The 11,567-nt window shown below is 42.1% G+C and overlaps 1 long non-coding RNA gene and 1 pseudogene across 2 annotated transcripts in view; one reads left to right on the top strand and one right to left on the bottom strand.

Annotated features, from left to right (window-relative positions):
* Positions 1–6,332: 6,332 nt before the first annotated feature.
* LOC132345474 (uncharacterized) overlaps positions 6,333–11,567 on the top strand; it is a 61,025-nt gene continuing 55,790 nt past the window's right edge. For both annotated transcript variants that reach the window (XR_009494817.1, XR_009494818.1), the window contains exon 1: positions 6,333–6,727. This is a non-coding gene — a long non-coding RNA (uncharacterized lncRNA). The remainder of the gene's footprint in view (positions 6,728–11,567) is intronic.
* On the bottom strand, positions 8,577–9,133 carry LOC112447145 (popeye domain-containing protein 3-like; annotated as a pseudogene).

Genomic DNA, 11,567 nt, shown 5'->3' with positions numbered 1-11,567 from the left:
GTAGATATAATGGTCATCTGAATTGAATTTGCCCATTCCCATCCATTTGAGTTCACTGTTTCCTAAGAGGTAGATGTTTGTTCTTCCCAACTTCCATTTGACCATGCCTGATTTACCTTGATTCATGGACCTAATATTCCAAGTTCCTATGTAATATTATTCTAAACTATTCTATTTAGAATTTAAATATTCTAAATGTTACTCTAATATTATTCTGGACTTTCACCACCAGTCACATCCACAACTCTTGTTTCCGCTTTGGCTCACTCTCTTTATTTCTTCTGGAGCTGTTTCTCTTCTTTTTTCCAGTAGCATGTTGGACACCTACCGATCTGGGGAGTTCATCTTTCAGTGTCATAATTTTCACACTTTTCATGGGGTTCTCAAGGCAAGAATGCTGAAGTGGTTTGCCATTCCCTTCTCCAGTGGACCACATTTTGTCAGAACTCTCCATCATGACCTGTCCGTCTTGGGTGGCCCTATATCACATGGCTCATAGTTTCATTAAGTATACAAAGCTGTGATCCATGTGATCACTGGTTAGTTTGCTGTGATTGTGGTTTTCGTTCTGTCTGCCCTCTGATGGATGAGGATAAGAGGCTTGTGCAGGCTTTCTAATGGGAGGGATTGGTTGTGGGGAAAACTGGGTCTTGCTCTGGTGGGCAAGTTCATGCTCAGTAAATCTTTAGTCCAGTTTTCTGCTGGTGGGTGGGGCTATGTTGCCTTCCTGTACTTTGGCCTGAGGCCACCTCTTGCAAAAGACTTCTGTCAGCATGCTGCACCTCCCAGGACTCCTGTTGCCTGTGCCCCGACCCTTCGGCCAGCCCCTGTTGGCTCACACCGCCACTGGAGACTCCCAAAGCTCACAGGAAAGCCTGGCTCAGTCTCTCAGGGGGTCACCCCTCCTCTGTCCTGGGTTCTGGTGCGCACAAGGTTTTGTCTGTGCCCTCCAAGTGTCTCTGTTTCCCCGAGTCCATGGAAGTTCTGTAATCAAATCCCACTGACCTTCAAAGTCAGATTCCCTGGGTTTCTCCGTCCCTTGCTGAATCCCCAGGTTGGGAAGTCTGTTGAGGGGCCTAGAATTTTCACAACAGTGTGAGAACTCCTTTTGTATAATTGTTCTTCAGTCTGTGAATCGCCCACCTGGCAGCCCTATGGTGGGGCTAATGGTGACCTTCTTCAAGAGGACGTATGCCTCCCGCTGCCTCTCCCAGAGTCCCTGTTGCCGTGGCAGCCCCCTGCTGACTTGTGCCTCCACAGGAGACCCTCAGATACTCACAGGCGGGTCTGGCTCCATCTTTTTGGGTGGGTAGTTTCTCCTTTCCCTGGGTCCTTGTGTGCACAAGATTTTGTTTGTGCCCTACAAGCGTCTCTGGTGAGTATTTTGTTGTTTAATTGCTCAGTTGTGTGCAACTGTTTGAGACCCCATGAACTGCAGCATGCCAGGCTTCACTGTCTTTCACTATTTCTTAGAGTTTTCTCAAACTCTCCTTTGAATCAGTGATGCCAGTCAACTATCTCGTCCTCTGGTGGGTATGAAGTTTGATTTTAAATGTGATTCTGCCCCTCCTACCATCTTGTTGTGACTTCTCCTTTGCTCTTGGACGGGGGGTATCTTTCTTTGGTGGATTTCAACATTCTCCTGTTGATCGTTGTTCAGCAGCTAGCTGTGATTTTGGTGTTCTCGCAGGAGAACATGAGCACACGCCCTTCTACTCTGCCATCTTGTTCTTACCGCTCTGCTGTGGTCTTTTGTGACTGGCTTCTTTGACTTAGGCTTATGTTTTCAAGGTTCCATGTTGTAGCATCGATCAGCACTGAACTCCTTTTCATTGCCAAGTGATATTCCTTTGGGTGGATACACCACGTTGTATTATCCACTCATCAGTTGATGGGCATTTGGGTTGTTTCCTCTTTGGTACTATTTTGAATATTTGTGTGGACATATGAGTCATGACCATTTTTAAGAGGAAATTCAAAATTTCCCTTTGATAAATGTGAAGAAGCACTGTCCAGATGCCTTTTGAAGAAAAATTTGCCACTCAGTTTGTGGAAAGTGTGATTACCAGACAATCTGATAATCTGTCAGCTCCTTCAAAGTCTGCCTCGTTGGCAAAGAAACCCCTCACTTAAGTCCATGCCCTTCCCAGGGCAGCCCACATAGAACAACTGACCAGAGAAGGAATACAAAAACCAGGCATTTCAGTTCAATGTGTGACATCTTGACAGGCCACGTTTGCTCAAGAGTTTCTGGTCTGCTTGGCCACGGTCTGCTGGCAAGTCCATTGTAGTTTCACTTCTTCCTATCCCCAGATCTATGTCCTCTCCTTTCCTTCATAGCTGTTGGTTCCTAATAAATAAATATCTTGTGCTCCAGCTCCATCTCATTGTCATTTTCTTGGCAGTCCAACCTGGCAGATTCTGGATGGGGATGTTATTGAGAAATAATGACAGTGATCACTTGATGATGAAGATCATGAGTCCTTCCTATCTCCGGTCCATTGATTCCAGGATCGCTTTCAAATCATAAAACTGAGATATTCTGAATGGTGCCATTTTATAATCCTTGGTTAAAAGTAGAATTGAGAGATTTCAGATAAAGAGATCCTTACATATCTAATGGCAATGTAAATAAAAATGAACATCAAAACTACAAAGCAAAAATAGACCCTGGAAAATTCAAAGGATAAATCTGAGAATGGACTGACTTGGTTAAACATTTGCAGATCCTATGGAACAGTCCTTCACAAATTCAATACTGCTTGACTCCTCAAACTTCCTAACCTTAGTTCTATTGATCCAGATGATGCTAATTAGATATTTACCAGGAGATAAAAATGTAAAGATTATCTGAACTTGTCTTAGAGTCTTGTACTGCTTCACATAGGGCTTCCAGTTCAGTTTGTTAAGAAACAAAATGAAGATTTTAGACAACTAACTGTTTACCTGCTATTGAATATATCTCATGTATGAAAAGGGATTTCTTCCTGCATTTGTGAACATGCTTTATCTATGAAACAAACGCCATATCCTTGATTTAGTTGGAACATCTATTCTCCCCTGAAGATCTTATGTAAGGTGGGTGAGGGAGAGAGAAACACTGATAAGCAATTCAGTTCAGTTGCTCAGTCATGTCCGACTCTTTGTGACCCTGTGGGCTGTAGCATGCCAGATTTCCCTGTCCATCACCAACTCCCAGAGCTTGCTCAAACTCATGTCCATCGAGTTGGTGATGCCATCCAACTATCTCATCCTCTGTTGTGCCCTTCTCCTCCTGCCTTCAATCTTTCCCAGCATCACAGTCTTTTCAAGTGAGTCAGTTCTTCACATCAGGTGGCCAAAGTACTGGAGTTTCAGCTTCAGCATCAGTCTCCCAATGAATATTCAGGACTGATTTTCTTCAGGATTGACTGGTTTGATCTCCTTGCAGTCCAGGGGATTCTCAAGAGTTCTCCAACACCACAGTTCAAAAGCATCAATTCTTCGGTGCTCAACTTTCTTTATAGTCCAACTTTCACATCTGCTCATGACAAAGTAGTGTCTCTGCTTTTTAATATGCTTTATATGCTGTCTAGGTTGGTCTTTCTTCTAAGGAGAAAGCATCTTTTAATTTCATGGCTGCAGTCACCATCTGCAGTGATTTTGGAGCCCAAGAAAATAGTCTGTCACTGTTTCCATTGTTTCCCCATCTATTTGCCATGAAGTGATGGGACCAGATGCCATGATCTTCATTTTTTGAATGTTGAGTTTCAAGCCAGCTTTTTCACTCTCCTCTTTCAATTTCGTCAAGAGGCTCTTCAGTTCTTCTTCATTTTCCGCCATAAGAGTGGTGTCATCTGTGTATCTGAGGTTATTGATATTTCTCCTGGCAGTCTTGATTCCAGCTTGTGCTTCATCCAGCCCAGCATTTCTCATGATGTACTCTGCCTCTAAGGTAAATAAACATCAGTTCAGTTCAGTTCAGTTGCTCAGTTGTGTCCGACTCTTTGCGACCGCATGAACTGCAGTACGCCAGGCCTCCCTGTCCATCACCAACTCCCCGAGTCCACCCAAACCCATGTCCATTGAGTCGGTGATGCCATCCAACCATCTCATCACCAGTAGCATATTGGGCAAGTTAAATGCGAGTTTAAATAATTCAGATAAGCAATTAGCTATCTGAATTTCCTAGACAGGGTAGATATCCCAGGAAATGAAGTAAGGGGTTGCCAATAGCCCTTAACATGGACAATGGGCTGTTAGTAGATCTGAGATACCACAGATTTTATTATCTTTACAAGCATTTTGCCATCAATCCCATCTTGTTAATATGCAGTCTTATTTTTAACTGCTGTGCTCTTTTCTGTGAGAAATTGTATATCTATTCAACTCAAGCAAAGTCAGACTGCTTTAGGAAATGTGAAATCCAATTGACTAGTACATTTCAGACTAAATATAGTCAAAACTGGCTCTTTATTCCTGCACTTGTTTAGTTTACAATTCACATTTGGGTTTTATCTCCTCAGTAACCACATTTTGTTAGAGGTCTCTGGAGCCTGAGTCTATTTTGTTTATTGGATTTCTTCCAGAGCTTTGTTTTGAGACACAGAGATAACTTTTGTCCAAGCAGCTGGGAACTAACTCACTGTTGCCCATTCAGTGTGTCTTCGACCTTAGAGGACCCTCTAAGATGCTCTCCACTCGCACGTGTATATGGCAGCTCTCAGCGCCATCCTGGATAGACTCCCTTTTGCTTAGCTTTTCTGTCCTTTTACCAAATAGTTCTATGTTGTAATGTTTTTGAGAATGAGATCATGTTCACATGAGCTCTTTAAAGATGCTCCTAGCTCTTCATAACTTCTGTTGACAAGTTATTAGCCTCTCCTTTCATCCTAATGAAGAGTCTTGCTGCTGCCATCTCAGTCCACAAGACGGTGTCTTTGGAGCCAGAATCATTAGGAAAGGCTTCCATACAATAATACTGGCACAGTTGCTGTATTAGAGATTATAAAATTTTAGAGTGTCATCTTTGCAAGAAAAAAAAAATGTGGCTTCAATTAACTGCTTGTGCTGAAGGTTGCCTATACATTTTTGTAGGGGGTGGGTAGGGGAAAAAATTGCTAGTTTGAACTTTGTATTTTCTATGCTGTGTGTCTGTATTTAACCCTGGGAAAGTCTGATCACTAAATAAGGATATTGGACTAATATTTGATATTTAGTCAAATATCCTTATTTAGTCAAATTTGAGCTGAACAGTTGCATTTTCTTATGGTCTCAGTTCAGTTCAGTCGCTCAGTCGTGTCCGACTCTTTGCGACCCCATAAATTGCAGCACGCCAGGCCTCCCTGTCCATCACCAACTCCCGGAATTCACTCAGACTCACGTCCATCGAGTCAGTGATGCCATCCAGCCATCTCATCCTCTGTCGTCCCCTTCTCCTCCTGCCCCAACTACCTCCCAGCATCAGAGTCTTTTCCAATGAGTCAACTCTTCGCATGAGGTGGCCAAAGTATTGGAGTTTCAGCTTCAGCATCAGTCCTTCCAAAGAACACCCAGGACTGATCTCCTTCAGAATGGACTGGTTGGATCTCCTTGCAGTCCAAGGGACTCTCAGGAGTCTTCTCCAACACCACAGTTCAAAAGCATCAATTCTTCGGTGCTCAGCCTTCTTCACAGTCTTATGGTCTAGCTCCGTCTCTTTCATGTATCTTCTTTTATTTAACAACATACCTACTGTTCCAAAAGCCACAAAGTTGCTTCTGAATGTTCCTAACTGACTCCTGTCCTCACAAAACTGTTACTGGGCTTCCCATTTCCTGTCCACTCAACCCTCCATTTCAGCAGCAGCAAGACACAGTCTCTCTTCTAACTCCAAATCCCTTTCGAAGAGGCATATTCAATTGGGAACCCTTCATGATAACAACCTTGTTTGTCCTTCAGAGATAAGTGTATGTTTAAATCAACATTTTCTTCTAACAACCAGGTGCCTCTGCTTCTTTAAAGAGCTTGGATTATGTATTTAAAGGGTTAATGTAGCTTTCTAGAGTTGTGGGTTTTGTCTTGTTTTTTAGTTGACCTTTCCTTCATCCAATGCAAAGTTGAGATTTGGAGTTATTTGCCATAATTCTCACTGCCTGGCTGCCCCATTTTACTCATTTGTTGAACTGAATTCTCTTTTTTTTTTAATACCTGGTTGTTAGCAGACATAAGGGCTATACCGTGTTAATGAGGCCAAAAACAGTGACTCATCCCTTGTCTGGAAGTACTGATTTTACCCTCCCGGAATTGAGAGCAGAGACCTCTTTAGTCAGAATGAGATGATCAGTCTTGCTGCTATGGTGATGGAAGCCTGTTTTCATAGGCAGGCAGACCTGGATGGCACTGCACCATCCCCCTGGGGAGAAAACACTGCTGCCAGCAGCTCCACCCTGATCCCAGGCGGTTTCAGGAACCAACTGCTTACGCCGGCCGGCGAGGGCTCTCGATTTGCGAGTCACAGCAGTATTAGGTCAGGCATGTCTGGAAAGCTGCTGTGTCAGCCTTACACTTTTAAAACTGTGCCTGAGTAAATTTCATTTTGGTATTACTTTCCAATCACTCTTATTTTAAAAAATGACTTACTCATGAAGTTGCTTTTTATTGAAAAAAGAACATCTTCGAGCACAACTCTGAAAAAGCACCTGTATAACCCTCCACTTCTATCACCAACCCCTGGGCAACTAAAAGCTACTGTGTGAGAGCCTCATTGGTAATTATTATTATTATTAAGTAGATATTTGTTGAGAACCTACTATTTGCCAGGACATAGTAGTAATGGTTTATGTCTTAGAGATATTCACATCTAGTTATTAATAGCAAAAAATCTTAAAAAAAACCCTTTTTCCTTATGTCAAAAATATCTTAGTGTAGAGCATTTGGAAAATTCAGAAAAGCATAAACTGTGACAGGAATTATCAGTAATACCAGTATTCAGACATGTTTATTAATATTTTAATCAATATTCTTCCATGTTTCTTCTATTTATATGGATGGTGGTTGTTAAAACAATGGCATGATTATTCCATACATATGTGCTTATACTGCTTTTGAAATGAATGTATCAAATGTTGCTATTGATACATATTTTCCATCTTTTATAATTAGCCCCATGCATTAGTTAGAACAATACTACCTACTATTATAAATATTGGAGAAGGAAACAGCAACCCACTCCAGTATTCTTGCCTGGAGAATCCCATGGACAGAGGAGCCTGGCAAGCTACAGGACATGGGGTCGCAAGAGTCAGACACAACTTAGTGACTAAACCACCACCACCATTATAAATATGCTACCACATCTCAGTGGCTTAACCCAAGAGAAGTTAATATCTACATTGCCTGTCAAACCACAGTGAGAACCTCTGGTCTGTGGGCAGCTTTTCAGATGTAGACTCAGACATTTAGGCATCTTCCCTTGTGACTTGGCCTTTCTCTAGAGTTCAAAAATACTTTTCCTTCAGTACCAGAGGAGAAGGAGAACATGGAGAATGCACATCTGTTTCACAGATTTCCACTTTGAAAGTAAGCTGCCTCACTTCTAGTCTCATGGCATTCACATTCCTGGGACCAGTCCCAAGGCTTTACCTACCCTTGCAGGAAGATGGGAAATGTGGCCTCCAGCTGGGCAGCTGTTTCACAGTGATGATTCTAGGCCATGGAAGGGAAGCCCAAAATTTGTGATGATCAGGTTAAGTGTTTCCTGCTTGTTCCACCCATCTGGGCAGCCAGTATCCACATTCGAACTTCTTTCTAAACACAGAATATCCCTACTCCCTCCCCAGGGAATTTTCAATCAAAGCATCCCCCACATCTTAGATCTCTGGATGAGGAATGTCTTCTTCACAAGTTTTTACGTTGTTCCTGTTGGTCTGGCAACATTTCAATTAAAAGCCACTCCCTGGCACCCATATCATGGTAGAGCGGGTACTGGTTAGCTAGGATAGTGAGAACTGAGACCTTGTGTCAGTGGGACTTAACTAAGCATTGTGGGCCACAGTTTTGTTGTCCGTTCCAGGAAGACTCTGACCTGGAAAGACGTGGGTGTAAATCAAGAAGTAATTTGATGGTTTGCTTTAGGAAATTCCCACAGATTTTTTGTTAAGATATAATGGTCTTGTCACCTGGGTAAATAGCTCAAATGTTGTAACATCTTACATATCAAGGATGTGCTTCGAGATCTGCCCTTTCACTGACATATTCCTCTCCTAGACTGACCTAGCACCACTGTGCCTTGTCTCAAGTACTTCTTCACCTTGAATGACCTGCCCTAAACCAATTGATCCCAAACTTTGAAACCTATCAATATCCCACTTCTGACTTCTCCCTCCTGAGACACTCAAAACCTCCATTGAGGTAATCGTCTTTTTTTTAACAGAAAAAAAATTGTAACATTTATTCACAATGCACAAGTTAAGATGAATAAAACAGCTGGCACTGGCATCTTTCTTCTGAGTTGGATTTATAAAAATATTAGTGAGTTCAATTTGCTGTATTTTGCTGTTTCATTTGGGGAATGATGAAGAGAGTCTTTTATAATTATAAAGCTTGAAGCTTTGATGTCATTTATCACAGTATCATCTGGAATTCTGAAAATGTACTGTCTGGGACAACTTGGACATTTCTGGACTTGACATTTGAAAGAAGTTGGGTAACCAAATATCATATTGGTATCTTTTTCATATGTATATATCCTGTCATTCAAGAAATGGAGTTTATCTGCAATGTCACTGCCAAATAAAACCAAAAACAGTCTGGAGGTATAACGATGCTGAGCCAAGAGCAAGTATGATTCCTTTTTCCTCCAAGACACATACCAACCATAGGTTTCTGCTGTGAGGGTTACCTGAAGAGTGCCTTCCTCTGGGTTTCAGTAGTCCCATTCAGGAAAATCCAGGAACTTCCTGAGACAAGCAGGGAGTTTGTCATTGGAAGTTTTCCTGTGCATGGCCTAACACTGCTCCTTTTCCAGAGTAACCACTTCTGAGCTCATAGCAATAGTTCTGAAGTCAGGCAAAGAGGTCCCCAGAGGCTGGAAGAGGAAGTACAGATAAAATACTGGTGCCGACTGGGTGTGTTCACCCATTAGGTTCTTCCGTAAACTTGGATTTTCTTCCATGGCTGTAATACCATGTGGTTCACTTTTCAGTCAATAGTAAATGATACTGAAGCAAGTAATTAAGTCCTTTGCTTTTCCATCATCAGAATTAAGTCCTCACCAAACCAGGGAAAGCCCAGACGCTAGAGCTGGGGTGATCAAGGGTTTGGAGTGTATAGATCTTGAAAAACTAAGAGTCCCATGCTAGCGTCTTTAAGTTCATCTGGGCCTCTCATCTAGCCCACAGATATGTTGTGGTTGCCTGGCCTTTCCTGGCCCCATGTGGAGCTCCGGCCTCACGCACACCACACCTAAGTTTCCCAGCTAAGAGTGCAATGCACCGGAGCAAGGTCCTGGACGCCCAGCCCTGGTGCTCGCCCTGCGCCCAGGTGTTCCGTGACTACAGCCAAATTCCGGCGTGGCAGGATGGCACCAGTGATGACCGCTTTTACTGCAATAAGATCTGAAAATTTTAGTTTTGTTTTAACAGACCTAAAAACACTGGGGCATTCAACGATTCAGAGGAAAAATGGGAGTCACACAGCAGTCCCTGCTCCCTGGCAGAGTTGAAATCATGCTGAGTTTGTGACATTGTGAAGTCCCTCTGTGCTGGCCAGGGGGTGGGTGGGAGGTGAGGGAAGTGTCTCTTGATTGAATATGGAACCAGCTCTCTGGAAGCAATTCTACTGGTGGAAATAGCCATGATGGAGTGAATGTTGGAGAATGTCCTTTGCCTCTGTTCAGCTTGCTGTTTGTGTAAATTTGGGGGTTTGAGGATAATGCTTAAAACATTCAGCAGGATTTTTTTTCATGGGCACTGAACTATTATTTTTTTTAATTTTTATTTTATATCGGAGAATAGTTGATTTACGTAATGATAGTTTCAGATGTATACATAGTGATTCAGCTATGTGTATACATAAGCAAGTCGCCTATAGACAAACGAGGTCCATTCCAAGAGTGTGTTTGTAAGTCCAGTTTGTTCATAAGTCCAACAAAATTTGCCTGAGTACCAAACTTCTACAGATAATGCCAGAAACATGAACTAACTTAAGTGATTGGACTTTGTGAATGCGCTTTTATGTCTTAGAAAGTTTATCGCTTGAAGGTTCATATATGGATAACTTACTGTATCTGTTCTTTTTAAGATTCTTTTCCCTATAGGTTATTACAGAGTTTTGAGTAGAGTTCCCTGTGTTATACAGTAGGTTTTTGCTAATTATCTATTTTATATATCAGTTCAGTTCAGTTCAGTCACTCAGTCGTGTCCAACTCTTTGCGATCCCATGAATCGCAGTACGCCAGGCCTCCACCATCTCCCGGAGTTGACTCAGACTCACGTCCGTCGAGTCAGTGATGCCATCCAGCCATCTCATCCTCTGTTGTCCCCTTCTCCTACCACCCCTAATCCTTCCCAGCATCAGAGTCCTTTCCAATGAGTCAACTCTTCACATGAGGTGGCCAAAGTACTGGAGTTTCAGCTTTAGCATCAGTCCTTGCAAAGAACACCCAGGGCTGATCTCCTTCAGAATGGACTGGTTGGATCTCCTTGCAGTCCAAGGGACTCTCAGGAGTCTTCTCCAACACCACAGTTCAAAAGCATCAATTCTTCAGTGCTCAGCCTTCTTCACAGTCCAACTCTCACATCCATACATGACCACTGGAAAAACCATATATAGTTGTGTGTATATGTTAATCCCAACCTCCTAATTTATCCCTCCCCTGTACCTTTCCCTTTTGATAACCTTAAGTTTGTTTTCTAAGTCTGTGAATCTGTTTTGTAAATAAATTCATTTGTATCATTTTTTTTTTTGATTCTACATGTAAGTGATATCTAGTGATACTTGTTTTTCTCTGTCTGACTTCACTAGAAGAATAATCTCTAGGTCCACAAATGGCTTTATTTCATTCTTTTTTACGTGTGAGTAATAGTCTGTTGTGTATGTACCGCATCTGTATCCATCCCTCTATCAAAGGACATCTAGGCCGCTTCCATGTCTTGGCTACTATGAATAGTGCTCCTGTGAACACTGGGGTGCATGCATCTTTTCAGATTCTGGTTTTATCTTGTTATATGCCCAGGAGTGGGATTGCTGGATCATATGGTAGGCCTATTTTTAGTTTTTTAAGGAAACTCCATACAGTTCTCTATAGTGACTGTACCATAAACAACATTTTAATTCAGCATTCTGGGTTCTTTGACAGTATAACTTCCTCCCACCATAACTTAAAGTAGCTTCCTGTTCCAGGCAGTTTCATAGATGAGAACGTACGTCTAAACATTTATCCCAGACCTCATTCTCTGGTATGCTTTATTTCCTAGCTTTCTTGCCCCACATCTTTCTCTTAACTTAATGATGACTATCTTAAATCTATCTTAACAGGCTTAGATGGAAAGGAAATGTCCTTTATTCTGATTTTTGTTCCAGAACTAACTCATGTTGTTTAACTGAAA

The sequence above is a fragment of the Bos taurus genome, chromosome 6, assembly GCF_002263795.3.
Source record: "Bos taurus isolate L1 Dominette 01449 registration number 42190680 breed Hereford chromosome 6, ARS-UCD2.0, whole genome shotgun sequence".
Lineage (NCBI taxonomy): Eukaryota > Metazoa > Chordata > Mammalia > Artiodactyla > Bovidae > Bos > Bos taurus.
This window is presented reverse-complemented; position numbering and strand designations above follow the sequence as displayed.